The sequence below is a fragment of the Protopterus annectens genome, chromosome 6.part0 (assembly GCF_019279795.1).
Source record: "Protopterus annectens isolate FY-2018-M chromosome 6.part0, PAN1.0, whole genome shotgun sequence".
NCBI classification, from domain to species: domain Eukaryota; kingdom Metazoa; phylum Chordata; order Ceratodontiformes; family Protopteridae; genus Protopterus; species Protopterus annectens.
In genome coordinates this window covers 920,376,926-920,396,511 of record NC_056737.1, presented here as the reverse complement: position 1 = coordinate 920,396,511, position 19,586 = coordinate 920,376,926, and the positions used below count along the sequence as shown (strand labels likewise).

General features: G+C 41.4%; 1 protein-coding gene across 2 annotated transcripts in view; it reads right to left on the bottom strand.

Annotated features, from left to right (window-relative positions):
• ITPK1 (inositol-tetrakisphosphate 1-kinase) overlaps positions 1-19,586 on the bottom strand; it is a 1,534,199-nt gene that overhangs the window by 550,973 nt on the left and 963,640 nt on the right. The window lies entirely within an intron of this gene.

Sequence of the window (19,586 nt, the reverse complement as noted above, 5' to 3'; positions counted from 1 at the left end):
CAAAGTCAAAACCAACAGTATCTGAAGTATTGAATATTGTAGCAGAGATAAAATAACTAGAACTGGGGTCTTCAGAAAAGGGTAGAAGCAAGTTACATAGAAATAAATGGAAATTGTGGGAAAAATACATGCAGAATGGAATGAAGAAGGAATGAGACTTAAGGGAAGGCAGGAAGTGAGCAATGTATGTAATATTGGACTGATGTTAATTATACAAAAGAACATTTGTGAAGTATAATGTAACTGGGATCATGTTAATATGGTTTGTTTTCTTTTCTATAAATGTATTTTTGACAATGTCTTAAGTGATAATTCAATAAAGGTGTTAACAAAAACTTTATTAAGCTATACTCTGGGTCAAGTACATTTTGTGAAAACACATTTGTATTGTGAGGTTATTGATTGATTTTTACAGCGTTTGGCATTTTTCCCATATACGTACCCGATATTTTTTTCTGGGATAGACTTTTTGTTTCACCTTTTACTTTTTTTTTTGTTAATGAAATGTTAATAACCTTTAATTTTATGTATTTATGTATGTTTGCTTACTGGGATACAGCACTGATCAAAACTGAACAATTGCAGGACTAGTCCAGGGTACAAAGAGACAAGAATGAAAAAAGTTATAAATAAACAGCAATTAATAAAAATAAACAACAAGAATTACAAATAAAGAAAGAGAATTACATTCGGGCACAATTGTTTAACACAGTCATCATGAATTTTAAGAAAGGAAGACAAAATGCTACAGTGAACAGCACATATCTCTCAAACTCCGAGCATTTAAAATCATACCACTGGCCTTTAAATATCAAAGCTGAAGGTCAGAAAGAGGAGCACTTTTTTATTTTCACAGCAGAAGATCTTTATATACCAGACATGATATAGTTTGTGGTACTGAATCTTTGTAAAACCATAATTTACTTATTTAATAAAATGTATATACATAAATAGGTACCGTTTTATGAGGAACATCATAAATCTAAGAGGAGTAAGGTTAAATTTGAGGGCCAAAAGCACCTCTTGCTAAAATACAAATCAGTACCATTACGTTGAGCTCTTTAGTGAAAAGATCCAAAGTTATTTAAGAATCAAGAATAAGCCATATTTATGAATGTTACCAGAAAGCGTAAACTAGGTGTACATTTAGTGTAACCCTTTTGAGTGAAAAGACAGCACAAGCGTTGTGGTAGGACTGCTCTTGAATTTAGAAAGTATTCACACAGTGTACAACTTGTGGTAACATGAATTTGGCCTAAAGACTTGAAAGAATAACTAGATAGTGGTCTGTTGTACAGACTACACTAGGTGTGTCTGCAGAGGACCTGATGAGTATTAAAATAAATTTCTTAAAATAGTTGCTGTATCCTGGAATGATTTAGCAGGTTTAGGATCCATTTTAAAACAGATAAATGAGACCAACAAAAAAGTAAATGATGCTTCCTTAAGCCAGTGTTTTAACACTTTACATGTACTTGGAAATAAACTGATAGACCTTGGTAAATAAAAATTCCAGAACAATGTTTTCATTAGTCTGATAATGTAATGACATGATGTTAGTATGATGTATCACAAGACTTGCTAAATTAATACATAAAAAAAATTTGGAAGAACAATAAAGAAATCTGGTTTGAACATGTTTTGGGGTGCTAAACAGCTTCACTGCTAATTTTTTCAAAATCACTGAGAACATAATATGTACATTACAGGTACAACTATAACCAAACTTGCTACATAAGACCAGCTGACTGTGATGCAGTCTGTCACGACAATTCATTTAATGTTGTCCAGTCTAATCATCCTACTGTAGTGTAGGGGTAAGTTTCTGTGAGCGCTTCAATGCTGTAAATGACCCGAAAGTATACACAGTAATATTTCTGGTGGTCTGATATGCTACCGTAGCTCTCAATCTTCCATCTCCAACATGAGGAACACTAGCCCTCATAATGTGGAACAAAATGGGCAAAATGTGGAACACATACTAATGACCTACTAACTACTTCAACTAGGAAGGGCACAGGATGGTTATAATATGCTGGTTTTACTTATAAAGAAGTTCTTTTAATAATATGATTCATTTCTATTTACCATGGATTTCACTTAAAAAAAAATTCCTAAAACTGAATGTGTGACAGATTCTTTCAATGTGGAACACTGAGGAACTTTGAGGAACATGAACTTTTTAAGACCCCAAATGAGGTACGTTCCTCGTAATGAGGTACATTTGAGAGGTATGTATGCTACAAATAAATGTTGCCCTACAGCAAGAAGGTCATTACTGTATTAGCATCTGCTAAAGAATTGTGTGTCACCTACCATTTTACTCCAGTCCCTAGTTCTTCAGTCAACAACTCTGAATACGGGTTACCAGGTTCATAATACATAGTAAGATTATGATCTTTCCAACCTTGCTCAATGTGAGATTCAATAGTTCTTTTCAGTAAGCTGACTATTCCCATGTACCCAAGGTGTGAATTTAAAGCCTTCAATACTTTTAATACATCTGAATCTGAAGGCTCCTGGGGAATTACTCTGAATGAGGTGCAAAGGGAGTCTACTCAAAAGGAATGGGATGTGTTGAATTAAGTAACTATGGCACTAGCCACTACTGCTAAGATGGCAGCAAAGGTTTAGCTCTTTAAAATACACTGCTGATTGAGGAATGGTGGACTAAACGTAAATCGGGATAAAGGTGGAGATTTGTATTTTGGGAAATATTCTCCCACGTTGAAAACATGTATGAGTAACTAAGAACAAACAGTACTAAAAGAATACAAAAGTCTTGGTGTTAGAATAAGCAAAATATTAAAATATAAACCCGAAGCTCAATCTGTCAAAAGTAAAGCTGTATGTATCATCCAGCTCATTTTTAAGGACTTCGCTACAAAGACGCTTATTACTCTGGTGAGTTTCGTATGTACGGCAAGTATTACAGTACAAGTCCCAGCTTTGTTCCTACAGTAGGTACAATTTGTTAATTCTACACAACTTACAAAGAAAATGGTCCAGAAGAACTACAGCATATACATATTTTACCTACTGTACCACATGTGAGGTACTTGGCTTATACTCTATATATTACGGGGAACTAAGGAGCAAATTATGCTTGGCAATCAGGGCATTACAGAATGAAGAACTCAGGGATCTAATGAACATAGATCTTCTTCAAACAAAATTTTCATTAAGGGGAAACTGTAACTTTCAAGATGGACAGATATAGAGCATCATTAAGGGTATATTTCTTGTTCTACAGTCAGTCTATGGAACAAATAACCACTGAATATGAGGCAAAGCAATATCCTAAATACCCTTAAAATGCACCTGCTGCTGGATGAGGGCTTTGGTTTGTTCTTTGAACCCCAAGTCTGCATTTTAAATGGCCTTGTGGACAATACTGGCAAACTATGAAACTAAACTATGAAGTGCAAAATGACAACTGTGCTAGGTTTTAAGGACAAATGCGCAGGTGGTCCCAAGATGAAAATGTAAAAGCATTATGAAACCTGAAGCAGATAAAGTTCAGATGTACTCATTCACTACTGACTAAGATTATGGAAAAACCACAGGGATAAAGACACATCCAATATAACAAAGAATGCTAATTAATGAAGGAAGTCAACCAGCAACATAATATCAGCTATAAAATCAAAATCATTATCATGGTGCAGGAAGTGTGTGTTATATGATGTTCATAAAGAGGCCAATGAAAGCCTGTCAATCAAGTTGATGAGTGAAACGTAGAAGTACCACCAACATGTGGTCATGGTGCAGGAAGTATTTGTCATATGATGTTCATAAATAGGCCAAAGAAAGCCTGTCAATCAAGTTGATGAGTGAAAGGTTGAACTACCACCAACATGTGCTCATGGAACTGCTCATGTCAAGGTTGCAGAGATATTCTCTAAATGGGCACAGATATTCAGATGATACTTACCAGTGTTGGATGGTGACTTCAAGGCAATGGGGGGGGGGGGGGTGGTCGGTGGAAGCAACTGCATACATTAGGCTAACTGGAATGAAGTGGGACAATAGTATGGCAGAACAATAAGTTTTTAACTGTCACCAAATAACTGCAGGGGCCAATTACATCATTCATAGACTGAATCAGTAGCCACTAATTATCGCCATGGTATTCACTATACACATTTCAGATGTTTGGCATTGATCAAATAAAAAAATATAATAGTCATACAAATTGATTTCATCTTGTTTTACTCAAACACACACTAACCTTGCCATGCCAAATCCTTCTATATATATATATATATATATATATATATATATATATACATATACACACACACACAAATATTTCAAACATGGGCATTAAAGCCCTTCTAGTTTGCCAATATACCAAAACAGTTGTTCCCATAATAAGTATCCAGGCTGTTCTTAAAAATATCTAAACTAGTACTTGCTTTAATGTAATTTGGTAGCCTGTTCCATGCATCAGCTACTCTCAGAGAACCAATTAGTACACTTCTCATTCCTACAGAATCTTCTATATAGGTTGTCTGATGATTCTCTAGTACTTTTTGATAACCCCAAATATTCCCAGAGGTAGTTGTCTCTAAATGCCCTATATACCTGAATACGGTCTCCTCTTAGATATCTGTAAGAGACACTTTCCAAGTTCAGATATTTTAGTCTTTCATAATAACTTAAATTTTCACATTCATGGATGTTCCTGATATATTCCTCTGTACTTTTTCCAGTTTACTCAAGCTTGTTTACTTACAGGGCTTCCATATTGTTATTCCATACTCACGGTTTGGTCTAATGTAACTAACAAGCAATGACTTAGTCATTTTTGATTTCCTAGACTTATATAAATCTCTTTATACAACCTACAGTTCTATAACTATCATTAACCAGTTGGTTGATATAATTAGAAAAACTCATAGCTGGATCTACCCATATACCCAGGTCCTTTAATGAGCCTACAGTTTCAATCACTGTGTGCTGTATTAAATATTCACCTTTCATGACTGTTTAACTGTGATCTGTCAAGTTTCATCTGTATTGACTAGGTACACCACACTGTTATAAGACCCATACAGTACAACCTACTATTGCAGTGAGTGCACACAAGCACATACATGTGCAAAGATGTGCCCAGTGCTAACAGTGTAAAACTGAGAGGTCTGTGATCAAATGAATAAAATACATAAATAATGACTATAGTAAAGCATTTCAGCTCTTGGCTGTAGGATGCACACAGGTCAACCCACTACAACTCCCTGCTGCCTACACACACAAATGTGTCCACAAAGTGCAGCAAAAGTGACTGTGTATACCTCAGATGTCTCACTGTGATCAAATGAAAGAATAAATACATTAATAATGGCTACAATAATATATTTCATCATAATGCTATTAGACACATACAGTGCAACCTCTCCTTCAATCTCGCCTACACATACAAAATGTGCCCACCTATTACTGTCACTTCAATTATGTACACCTTAGATATTTGATCAAGATGAAATGAATTAAAACACATAATGCCTGCAATAATGTATTTAGCTTGTTGATGTTAGAGGCAAACACTGCAACACACACACACACTACATCCCTCATGCATACAGACATATACACATACACACATACTCAGACATTTGTACACCAGCTACAGCCACTTTAGTAACTGCATATGCCTGAGTTTGATCAAATGAATAACTAACTACATTATTGGCCACCACACTGTACTTCAATTCACTGCTGTCAGACACATACAGAGTAACATCCTGCAACCCTCCTTCACCCATACACCCAAAAACATGCTCACAAATTACAGTCACATTATTGACTGTGCACACCTCAGATGTCAGACTGTAATTAACTGAATGAATGAATAAATACACAAATGATGGCTAATATAATGCTTTTCATCTTGATGCTATCAGAAACAATACATAGTAACCCTCTGCAATCCACCTACAGACGCACACATGTACACAAATGAGCCCACACACACACACACACACACACACACACACACACACACACACACACACACACACACACACACCCATACATACACACACACAAACGCACACCCCCACACCCACAAACATACACATACGTGCATCCACAACCCATATATAAAAAAAAATAAGTAGATGTTGTCCTACAGTTCGATTGGCAATGGCAAGTCAAGAGATCACAGACATGGTACTACTTAATATAAAAAAGTAAACTTTATTTTACATGTGCTCACAGTGGGAGGCATATGATCATAGCACCTGTCCGCGAGTCACTACATGTTCTTTTATTTTTGATTCAAACTGCCTCAGATGCTTTTATCTGATATAGCCCGAGCCAATGGGAAACTGCTTGCTGCTTCATCTACCAGACCAAACAACCCATAGTGAAATATTGCTTTTAACCCTATTCTTGTAATGGCAGGTGGCCCGGTAATTACAGCATAATTGCCTTATTCTCTATGGCGGCATATGAACAAACCCTAGGTTGTTTTAAAAATAGCCTCAGCCAAGTTACCCATCTTATTTTTCTTTACAGAAATCCTAACACTAGAAGTGTGACTGCTGACTATTTTTAGTAAACAAAAAAATAAAAAAAAAAACCAATAAAAGCTGTAAAAACAGTTTGGGAGGACTGCAGCCCAGCACTCCAGAACCATGAGCCACTCCTGCTATAAAACAACCACAAATGTTTTACACCCCCTGAATCCTGGCTGAATAGAGTGACAGACTCCATAAAATCCTTCAGAAATAGCACTGGGAGAACCTAGTTTGCTGTTCCATCAGGTAACCTTTATGCATTGTGCCATAACCTTTATGCGGCACATGCCACTATATAAGGAATTTAACAGAACTCAGTTAACAAGTGTCCCAACCAAAGGTATACAATAGCATCGACATTATTTTATATATATATATATATATATATATATATATATATATATATATATATATATAAATATATATTAATAGAGAAAGAGAGGGGGTCTATATTAATGTCAGCGAATGCTTATCTTGTCAAACACCTGAATGACGACAGCTAAAGAGCGAAAGCATAAAACCGCCAACGGCCAGTTCTGCTAATTTTTTCTCAGGGAAAAAAATTTGCTTGGCCGTTATCAGGAAGTTGCCCTTTTCCTGAATGTAGAGCGATCTCGGAGTTGGTATATTTAGTTAGGGGGTGTGGAGTGCACAGCCCCCCACATGGGGAGTTTAATTAGAGTTTAAAGTTTGTGTAAGTTTCCGACGGCCAAGCATATTTTTTTCCCTATGAAAAAATTAATGGTATTGGCCATTTGTGATTTTAAGGTTTTGATGTTTAGCTGTCGACGTTTAGCTGTTCGACAAGCTAAACATTTGATTTTGTAATATAGATCCTAGATATATATATATATATATATATATATATATATATATATATATATACCCCACTCTGGAATCATAGATAGACTTACTAAGCTGGGCATTAATCCCTACGTCACTCAATGGGTTGCCAACTGGCTTACTGACAGAACCCACACTGCAAAAGTAGCCGACACCAAATCCAGCTCCAGACAAGTGACAAGTGGAATACCTCAGGGTTCAGTCCAGTGACTGCTCTTGCTTGGCATCTACTTCTCTGAAGTACAGGCCAACACTAAGGGACTCTGGCTAGCAAAGTTTGCAGATGAATGCAAACTGGGAGCCATTATTAAATCCCCAAATTATGTGGATACTCTACAAAAGGGCCTTACAGAAACAGATACTTGGTGCCAGAGCCATTGGCTCAAGCTCAATGCCAAGAATTGTATAGTTATCCCCTTTGGGAAAAACATGTACCCGTGACTTACCACATAGGTGGCAGTACACTAAACACCGAAAGTGTGATAAGAGACTTAGGGAAACAGGTGGACAGTGGTTTCACCTTCGATAACCACATCGCCACAACAGCCAGGAAATCCTTCTATGTGGCACACCTCATCACTAAGGGCTTTTCATCCAGAAAAAAGGAGGTCACTATCCCACTGTGCTCATCCATCATTAGACCCATTATAGAATACAATACCCCGTTTGGTATGTACCTCTCAAGACATCTGCAACAACTGGAAAGGCTGCAGAAATACCTCACTAAAAGAATCAGAAGCCTAAAGCAGATGCCCTACACTGACCACCTTAAAAAACTCCAGCTATACTGTCGCATATCATCTACTCAGAGGCGATCTCTGCTTAATATACAAGGCCATGTCAAACCCAGAGCTGTTGGACATGCTACACTTAAAGAAATCCCAATCTCTCAGAGCCACACACTCCAGGGATCTAAACCTTGTCATCACAATAAACAAAACATGTTGGAGGGATAGGTTCCTGACTCAGAGACCCCCCCCCAGACTCTGGAATAGACTGCCCATACATGTCAAGCAGAGCGCCTCTTTAGCCCTCTTTAAAAGGAACTTTGACAATTGGATGGGAGAAAGGAAATTCACCTGGTTGGCTATGAGAAGAAGGGAATGTAATATCTTCTGGTTATTATCGTCTACACCCAAGTATCTGTGGTTATTTCTTTTCAGGCAAACTGGTGCAGAGGGAAATGACCCCCCGACTGCCTCCAGAGGCAAGCAATCAGGTCGCTCTTCAGGAGCGCTGATAGGGCCATCTGGAGAAAGAATCTCTGGATCCGTGGTTATGTGGACCCCCTCTGCCCCTAAAGGGCTGTCTTCCATTTGAATTACCCCCCTCTGCCCCGGGGAGAAAATTCGGCCCATGTGTCGCGGAAAGACCCTTCATTAAGGAAGGAAGACTTGAAAGGGTCCACTAAATCACAAAGTCGCATCCAGGTGTGGCGTCTAGCCACAACTCCAGAGCCTGCCACTCTTGCCACCCCTTCGGTTGAGTGTGAAATCAACCTCATGGATGAATTGGAAATGGACTCCAGGGTGGCTAGTTGTCAGGCAACTTTGTCCTGTACCTCAATAGACACTGCTCCTACTAGAATTTCGGAAAGATCTGAAATTAAGTCTCTCTCTGAAGCCACGTGAAGTGTGCCAAGTAGTTCATAGACCTGATAGTAAAGGTTGCCGAAAAAAAGACCTGCTTCCCTATCCTGTCTATCGCCCAAGACCCTGTTCGGGGGATGGACAGCAGAGCTCTCCTCGGTGAGCTCTTTCTTTGTGTCTGCTGCCACCACCATAGCATTAACAGGAAGACCTTTGGACCAATTGGGTTGATCTTCTGGTGGGGAGAGTATCTTATCTTGCCTATGTGGGATTGGTTCAATGGCATCAGGTGTCATTTAGGCCCACTGCACGATGTACTGAACAAGTTCATCTGCAGGGGGGGGGGTCACCAAGGAGGTAGAGGGTTGGGCTTGGAAAGCCTGCAAGAATAAGTTCTCCTTGGGGGAAGGGGTGCTGGACTTCCAGTTGCCCCACTGTGTCCGTATTTACAAGATGTCCCTGAAGGAAACATCTTCAGGGGGCAACCGTGGGGACCCTTCCCCATCATCAAAGTCCATATATTCTTTCAGCGATTCCTCTGAGGAGTCAACATGTTTCCTCTTGCATGCTTTCTTCCGAGGAACCTCTTCGAGGGGAACGCCAGTGGAGGAACCCGCAGAAGGGGAACCTTGATGAAGGCTAACTTGAGGCTCCCGTGCCCGATGTCCAACAGTAGTGAGAGGCAGTAGCTGTGGATCAGAAGCAGGAGGGAGTGTCGCCAACGCCGATGGGTCCAAATGGGAGCCAGCTGTGGCTAAAGCTCTCTCCATCGCCTGGAAGGCTGGACCCCCCCCCCCCCGTGGAGTAATGGGAGACCAGAACCGAAAGAGACAAACTTGGAATCGGGGTCACACCCTGCCCCGAAGGACCAACCCCCAGGGAAGGAGCCTCCGGAAAGAGACAGGGCTGCTGAGGCAGGCCAATCTCAGACCTGAGGATGGCCTGTGTCCGCAGATGGTTCAGACCAAAGAGAAGTCTCCGGCACTGAAGTGAGATCCACTATCTGTGCTGAAGCCGCTGGAACTGGGGTAGTAGTCTGTGACAAAACTTCCAAAACCTACGAAAAGGTTGGAGGAGGAAAACCGTGAGGAGTCCTTGAAGCAGGGCCCTCGGCTCTGAGTGGGGGAGAAAGTTTCTGAGGAGGAGAAATGCCCCTTGCTGTCAACAGCTGATCTACCAGTCTCATTATACCTAACTCAGACAGACTCTTGGAGGAACGGGTAGATAACCTCAACAGTACACAGGATGTTCAAGGAAAGGACTACACTTCCGTCCATAGAAGAGGTCCACCGACAGGGAATATCTGGTCTGGGGAAGAAATTTATCTCTCTGAACCGAGGCTGAAGGACCGGTATGAAGCTCAGGAAGGGAAAACACTGGTTCTGAAGTGGCTATAGGCAGAGAGAGATGTGTCCATCGGCGCCGGAACCATAGAGCGAGGGGGGCCCCCCCACTTTTGCAGCACTTGCAACGTCTCGAATAACTCATAATGTGCGCAATTGCGTCAGCATGCCGCGCATCTGTTTGAATACAGGACATCACTGGATGATTTACAGTTCAGGTGGGCAGGCAGATTTGTTTATTCTTTACAGCAGAAGGATTTATTTTCTCCTTTAACTGCAGAGCCGAGCCGCAGATTCGGATTCCTTTAACTGCAGAGCTGAGCAGCAGATTCAGATTCCTTCGAACCGCTGTTCGGGCTGAAGGTAGCAGCAGAGTGTGTGTGTATCTGTATCTGTCTTGAATGCTTAGTGGAGTAACACACTGTACCTTACATTTGAAAGGTTAGGATGAATAGTTGTTTGTTGTTTCATATACATGTTCTTATAATTGCCATGCAGTTTGATAAGCGATATCAGAGTCTGCAGTTTTGCAAAGTTTGGTGAGAAACTGACTTAAGTGTTTATCTTCCATTACTCTGCAAACCAGTGTCCTTAAATTTCCTGTTGCATAACATATGCAACTTTTAAATCTGCAATAGTTCTGGCAATGTTAAAATTCTAAAACTGCATATTTTGAATAATAACCATAGACCGTCTGTTTCAGAGATCTGCAAATTATATATGTATCTGAAAAATAAACTGTGTTCAGAATTGAAAAGAAAAATGCATTTGTTGTACCCTTTAATCTGTATTATATTCCATACAGGAACAGTCCTCATTGTACCCCGACTGGTATTGTTCTAAGAACTCTCTGCGTGATATAGTAGCTGGTAGATTCTTGTTTCTATGACATAATATTTTCTTCTTTTTTCAGGCTTTTCAAAAGCAGCCTCCTTGTTCAGCAACAAAACCTGCCAGTGCAAAATCAATAAAACCTTGATTTCCTGAAACCTATTTGTCATTCTACAAGGGATCAAATATTTTCTGTTCTTCCTGCCTCTTCTGCTCTCAAGCTAAATGTGAATATTACTAATGTGCAGAAAAGTACAGTTTTGTACCTACCATAAATGTAGATGTCCGATAGATATGCAACTGCAGTCATAACATATGGGTTGTCCTGCCTCAGGCAGCCCTCGGTCGGCCGAATTCCAAAGTCTGGGTCCGGCGTTGGCTGGTGTCACCTCCTCTCCGACGGCACAACGGCTGGAGTATAAAGGCATCGGCCGACGCCATCTTCTTCAGTGTTTCTTGCCCCAGATGCCAGGTGCCCTTCTAGGAAGGCTAAATTTGGTGAATGGATAAACAATTCCAGACATGCACAACAGTAATAAACAGATACACCATATGAGATACCCCCAGCTAAAAGGAACAAGGGGAATGGACCCAAGAGAGAGAGAAAAGAGGGGAAGGAGGGAGGGAAAATCTGACTGCAGTTGCATATCTATCGGACATCTACATTTATGGTAGGTACAAAACTGTACTATGTCCTTCAAGAAATCAACTGCAGTCATAACATATGGGTTGAATACCATAGCCAAGCTGGGGGTGGATGGAGCTAAGAAAAGGATGGTGTAGCTAAAATGCCCTGCAGGACTGCCGAAGCAAAGCCTGCTCGGGATCTGGAGTATAAAGGCAGGTTGTAGTGTTTGGTAAATGTATGCACGGAGCTCCATGTAGCAGCCTCTAGAATGTCCTTTGTAGCCACTCCTCTTAGGAAAGCTGTGGATGTGGCTATAGCTCTGGTGGAATGTGGCCTAATATTGGCTGGCACACTTTTTCCATGGTAAGAATAGCAGAATCTGATGCAGTGTCCAATCCATTTTGAAATTGTTTGCTTGGAGATTGCTTTTCCCTGCTTTCCAGCAGCATAGGCTACAAACAGCTGGTCAGACTTTCTGGTGGCCTTAGTTCTGTCCAAGTAGTAGCGTAGTTGCCTGTGTATGTCCAAGGTATGTAGCAGTCTTTCCCCTCTATTTTGAGGATTGGGGAAGAAAGTAGGAAGGTGAATAGCTTGATTTTAGAGACACCCTGGAAATTACCTTTGGCATGAATGAAGGATTTGTTCTTAGAGAGACTCTGTCCTGATGAAAAATGAGGAAAGGAGGTACTGCCATGAGTGCCTGTATCTCCGAGACTCTTCTTGCTGATGTGACTGCCAATAGAAAAACCGTTTTCCATGATGGAAATTGTATCTCTTGAGGTTGCTGCTGGCACAAAGGGAGGAAGAGTTAATTTTTCCAATACGAAATTGAGGTCCCATGCAGGTATTGGTTGTTTTCTGGGAGGCTTGATATTCTTTATCCCTCTCAGGAACTGTCTTAGCAAAGGATGTGAGAACACTGGTGGATCACAATTGTATCTTGCTGAGATTGCTGAGGCATGAATCTTTATGGAGGAATATGAGAGTCCAGAATGAAACATTTCTGCCAAGTATTCCAATATCTGAGGTATACTCAGTACTGTTGTATCTTGACCCCTGTTGGCAGCCCAGATGCTGAATCTCTTCCACTTGGCTGAATAGGCTTTTCTGGTGGATGGTCTGTGTGCTTCCAATAAGATGTCCTGAACTGCCTTGGAAAGATTGGAAGTGGAAGGAGTTAAAGTAACCTCCAGGCTGTCAGATGTAATGTTTTCAGGTTTTGGTGAACAGTCCTGTATTTGTGTTGTGTTAGAAGCAGGGGCCATAGGGGCAGAGGCCACGGCTTGGTCCGAGTTATGCTCAACAGCAATGGGTACCAGTGTTGCTTTGGCCAATCTGGAGCTATCAAAATGCCTGTTGGTTGTTCTGCTTTGATCTTCAGGATCACCTTGGTCAACAGTGGCAGAGGAGGAAATGCATAAATTTTTAGGGAGTTCCAGCTGAAGGAGAGAGCATCCGTTGTCCAGGCTAGTGCATGGTGGGTCCTGGTACAGAACATTTCCAGGTGATGATTCGTGTGAGACGCAATTAGATCTATGTCCGGTCTTCCCCATGTCTTTGTTATTTGTGAGAAAATGTGTGGATGCAGCATCCATTCGTGTGGCTCTAAGAAGTTTCTGCTCAGCTTGTCCTCCAGTACATTGTCCTTGCCTGGTACAAACTGGGATTGCAGGTGTATCTTCAGACTCAGTGCTTTTTCCCAGAGAATCATTGTTAGTCTGCAGAGGGGGTATGAATGAGTCCCTCCCTGCTTGTTTATATACCACATAACAGTGGTGTTAGTCTGCAGAGGGGGTATGAAGGAGTCCCTCCCTGCTTGTTTATATACCACATAACAGTGGTGCTGTCTGTCCTTATTAGTAAATGTCCTTGCTGCAGTGATTTTTCGAAACCCTCGATTGCATGTATCACTGCCAGCATCTCTTTTTGGTTTATGTGCAAATGTCTTTCCTTTGGTGTCCATTGACCTTGAACGCATCTGCCTTCCATGTGCGCCCCCCATCCATGATCTGAGGCGTCTGTTGTAATAATTTGACCTGCTTGAGGTCTGCTGAAAGACATGCCTTCGTTTAATTGACTTGCTTGAGCCCACCACAAGAATTCCTTTTGCAGGCATGGAATAAGTGGGATTACGTCCTCTAGGCTTTGGCTGTGTTGGGACCATAAGCTTTTCAAATACCATTGCAGCTTTCTCATATGAAGTCTTGCCAAAGGTATGAGAAGAATGCATGATGCCATGAACCCCAGGGCCTGCAGGAGTTTCCTTGCAGTCAGCTGGGAGAGCTTTGCTAGGCCTTTGAAGTACTCTGGTAACTGCTGTTGTTTTTCCTCTGTGAGGTAGGCCATTTGTGCTTGTATGTCCAGTTTGGCTCCTAGGAAAATAATCTGTTGGGATGGCAGTAGCCTTGATTTCTGAACGTTGACTGTGTATCCCAAGGCCTGTAGTAGTTGCATGACATAGTCCAAGTTTTTTATTAATGTTTGTCTGTTGTCTGCTTGTATGAGGCAGTCGTCCAGGTAGGGGTATATTTGAATTCCCTGGAGTCTGCAGTGTGCCACTACTGATGCCAGGCATTTCGTGAACACTCTGGGCGCAGTAGATAAGCCAAACGGCAATGCTGAGAATTGATAGTGCTCTGTCCCTGCAAGAAATCTGAGGTGTCTTCTGCAGCTTTGTCTGATTGGGACATGCAGGTATGCCTCCTTGAGGTCCAGAGTGACCAGCCAAGACCCCTTGCCCAGCATGGGAAGGAGTTGCTGTAACGTCAGCATTTTGAACTTTGGCACAATGAGAAAGTTATTTAGAGTAGACAAGTCCAGTATAGGCCTCCATTTGTTTTCCTTTCTTGGAACAAGGAACAGTCAAGTAGAATCCCTGGCCTTGTTCCTGGGGAGGTACCTTTTCTATTGCTTTTAAACTTAATAGCTTTGAAACTTGAATGAGTGCCTCTGCCCTTTGATGGTGTGGCAGGTTTGGCATGCCTTGTCTTGTAGGTAAAGTATGGAAGTGGAATCTGTAACCCGTGTCTATTAAATCCAGAATCCAACTGTCCTTGGTTAAGATATGCCAGTTCTTTGAGAATAAGGATAATTTTCCGCCCAAGGGTGCTTCTCTCTGAGCCCTTGTAGGCGGTATGAAAGTCAAGTCACTGTGATTGTCCTTGTGGTGCAGCTGGACTGGCTGCAGCACTTCTTTGATTTGTAGGTTGCCATTGGCGTCCCCTGCAGGGGCCTCGGTATTGGCCTCGGCCATGCCTGTTCTTTCCCCTTTGAAACTTGTCCGAGTCTGGGAAGGACCAATTCTTTGAAGGCCAGTTTCTACTGAATCTGGGTGGCTGAACCTGGAGGAAATCCTTGACTGCCTGCACTGACTTAGCTTTTTCCTCAATAGACTTCAACACATCTTGTGCATTAGCACCAAAAAGCTTCTGTTTTTCCAGAGGTGCATCAAGTAACTTTACTTTGACATGGTCTGGCAGTGGCTGATCCTTTAACCAAGCATGTCTACATATCACAGGCCCAGTCATAGCTGCCCTACATGAAGCTTCCAATGCATCATAACCACACTGAAGAAAATGATTGTTAACCTGCTGAGTGTTATGTATGTGATCCTGCAATGCCTTTCTGTCAATAGGCTCAGGAGAGGCTAACTTTTTCTGCAAATCATCCAGTAAAAATTCCTGGTACTGAAACATGTGAAAAAGGCAGTTAAGAGACCTCATGGCTAGGGTGGTAGAGGTATAAACTTTTTTACTCCATCTCTCCATCTTCCCTATCCGCTGGCAAAGGATTCTTGGCAGTGGAGGTAGCCACTCCCTTGGGACCCTGTGAAATAGTTTCTAAATCCAAGGTGTGGGCCTTAAAAAGATGTCTGTGAGTGTCAGGGACTCTGTAATATCTGTCTGGCTTGACAGGAGCAGGGGGGGAGCGAGTCAGGGTTAGCACTGGAATCGGAGAAAACATCATCCAAGACATCCATCACTGGAGGAATAGCTAAAGGTCTGTGCTGGGGAAGCTTTAGGAAGGTATGGAGCCTTTTCCTGGAATCAGAGAATTCCTGACCCTGCCATTGGAAATGTTCCCTCATTGAGTGCAGGACTTCACCAAAAGAGAAATCCTCAGGAGGAGAGGCAGAGGGAATTGATTCCTCAGCATCAGAGTCCTCATAGGCCTTGAAGGATTCTTCTTGAATATCTGAATGCTCAGAATCCCCAGAGGCCTCATCTGAAGAGAGGTTTTCAGTCTGCTCAGTTCTAGGCCTTTTGTCTGCAGGAGGCTGAGAACCTCTGTCTGGGTGAGGCTGAGACCCCCTGATAAGGGAAATTAGGTCTGCAGCAAGAGACATAATCTGTTTATCAGAAGAGGGGGCCTGGACAGCAGGTTTAGGATGGGCCTTGGCATGGCTGGTGGCCTTAGCACGTGCAAAGGCCTTGATGGACATAGATACAGGAGGCCTAGCAGCCCCACATGCAGGAGTGACCTTGTCCACCAGAATGGTGTCGGGTAAATCCAGAACTTCGGTATCCGGAGGAAAATCAACAACCGGCACCAGAGAGGTCTCCGGGACCGAAGGACTAGTTAAAGCTGTGTCGTCGGCCTGGAGTGGCTGGATTACCGCTTCCGCAGGGACCGAAGCACTAGCGGAGGGTCTAGGCGTAGTATCGGTGGAGGAAGCGGTCCGAGGATGCCGGTCCCGGTCCTTACGTTTTTTGGAAGACTGAGCTGTCGGTAGATCCGACGGCATGGTATATGCGAAAGATTCGCCAAAGAAGTCTTCAGCAAATTCTGCCCGGCGCCTGAGAGTGCGCTTATTAAAGTAAGCACAGGCTGAGACGTCGTGGTCTGGGCCCAGGCAAGGAAGACAGTAAGAATGGAAGTCCTTATGAGGTATTTGTTTACCACAAGACAAACAATTATTAACTTTCTCAATTTGTTCTGACATCGGCTGAGGCAAGAAAAAATGTTCCCCAACGGGGTACTTAGCTTTTAGATGACTTCAGTACTGAAAACACAGGAGCTGACCGACCGGCACTTGTGAACTGCTTCTGCTTCGGGCACCGCGCGGCAAGAAAGACTGGAGAAGATGGCGTCGGCCGATGCCTTTATACTCCAGCCGTTGTGACGTCGGAGAGGAGGCGACACCAGCCGACGCCGGACCCAGACTTTGGAATTCAGCCGACCGAGGGCTGCCTGAGGCAGGACAACCCATATGTTATGACTGCAGTTGCATTCTTGAAGGACATCGAGACACTGGTATACTTTGTTGTAGAGCTGTTGAAGGTTTTACTACCTGTGAAAAGTTAATCTGCAAAGTGAAGGTTATTTACTCTGGTTTTCTGATAGTCAAACTTGAATGATTGCTTTAATAGGTACACATATGTGCTTATGTTTTGTTTAATTTAGATTATTCCCATCCCATGGCATCTGTTTTAATCTGGGCATCATTAATAATCATAGAAAAGAGACAGCATCCTTGCAATTTATTATCAACTCTCCCCAGCCAGTTTAAACTATTGAGATAAATATATTCTGAAATTTATTTTTGAACATGATGCAAATGTAAAACTACAAATCCAGAGCTCATATACTTTACTTTATACATCATTATTTAAAGAGACATGTACTCTTTATATAAAACAAGCTACATATTATTTTAAGTAGTGCCACAAATCAATAGAATGTTTCTGGGTAAACAGTTAAGCTTTTTTAAGTCAACAAACTAAAAACACTACATCCAAGTGATAATTATTTAAATTACACACATTTATACATAAGTTTATGTGGCAAAAAAGCATACTAGTTAAAAACAACATGCTAAAGAAGGAATGTAAAGTTAGGCAGGAATGTAAAACTAGGTACACTGTGACAAATGTATTCCTTGCCTCCATAAGCAGCTGTAATGGACAATGAAAATGCAGCAGTCCTTAGCTTGCACTTGGAATAAGAACTAACAGGCAAAGTTGTGACTTAAATGGCACACTGTTCTCCAGAGAAGCATAAATAGCATGGGTGATATCAGGGATTTGTGAGAGGGACAATGACAATTTTAACTAAAATCAGAAATAAAATTTATTACCAAACAGCAAAGTAAAAAATCTAGCTGCTTCGGCCAACCTTTAACAGAGTACATCAAATAAGGAAAAACTCCCAGTTTATATACATCAGCACTTAATTGAATAATAAGCTAATAACTTATATAACACTTTAAACCAGATCTTGTTAAAAACTGACACTTCCACTAATACAATTATACAAAACTTTTCCAGAAGCATTCTTGATTCAAGCCCACAGGGAATCAGAAATAAACCATTGTTGACTTGAATCCAAAAACAAGTCTAGCCCTTTGGATGAGATTTTAAACTGAGGTCCCATGTGTTTGAGTTAGTGGTAGCTCGGGTGGATGTAAAAGAATCCAAGATGCCCATTACAAAATAAGAGGGGACGTTCCCCAATGCTGGGGCCACATTTCCCCTCGTATAAATACCACATTGGGTCTCTCCTAAGAAGAGACCACCAGCTTAGTAAGATTAATCTGATTAACAAAAGATACATTAATAAAATAAACACTGGTCCCTCTGAAGTAAAAGATGATGACTGCATCCACCTACACATCTACAGTACTAATTTAAGCACTGTATTCTTTATCATCTGAGATTAAAACCAAGATTACACAGAGTAAGTTCAATTACAAAAACATCAAAGCAAAATGCAGAGTACAGTTTGTGCAGAGTTGTAGTGTCCTGACCTTGCTGTCTTGCTGCATTAATTGTAATTTGTTTGTATATTGCCTTGGTTTTACTTGAGTTTGACCTGCTTCTCTAATTGGATTTTATTATTATCTGCCCTTGTTTCATCTGGGTTTGGTCCAGAGCGGAAGTAAATGGTTTGAGGTACACTTTTGCTTATTTTGAGACTGGTGGTTGTCTTGAAAGGATGAACTCTTCCTCGCTATGTGTCTGAGCTGGCTTCTACTTGTCCTAAATTTTTTTTTTAATTTGCCGACTGTTGCTCCAGTGGCGACTGGTGACTTCAAATTAAAGGAGGGCTGCAGGAGACACCTGAATGGGGTGGGGCCAACTTGAAATGGGTGGGGTTAAATTCATTGGGTGGAGCTATGTTAGAGCTGGAACAACACTGATCATGCTTACCATTTTATCTAAAATAACTGCTCGATCTATATTGCACATGCTGAATAGTCTACCAAATACTAGACTAAATCAGAGCTAATGAGGTGTTTAGGTTATGTTATAACAGCACAAAACCTAAACATCTCTAAACAGTAAAAAAAGTAGTTTGTGCATAAAACTATTATGAGTGCACGTGATAAAGTAAACACACATTGCACTGTATCAGGTAATCTGCATTTTGTACAATGCCAAGTGAAAAGTAAGGAGATTTGGAAATCCCACTGTACTATTTTAACTTATTATTCACAGTTCAAGATCACTCCAATGCCTAATTTGTCAGTGGTTCTGACAGACACTGACTCAGCCTTGCATGACAGTTGATTTTACCAAAATAGACATTAATCTGACAAAGCCAGAATTACAACAGTAAACAGCAGGGCCAGTTAACCCATTTCAGTCACAAACAGCCCTCCATCCACATTACCGAAAATAAGTATTTGGTTTGACCTGCCAGGATTAAAGTACAAATAATAGTAGCAGTTGGGTTACATACTCCTTTAACTGCAGAACAGAGCCGAGCCACCGATTCAGATTCCTTCGAACCACCATTTGGGCTGAAGGTAGCAGCAGAGTGCGAGTGTTAGTATGTGTGAAAATGCCCCCAACATAATACATCTGGTGGCTAGAGGTACACGGGCTCA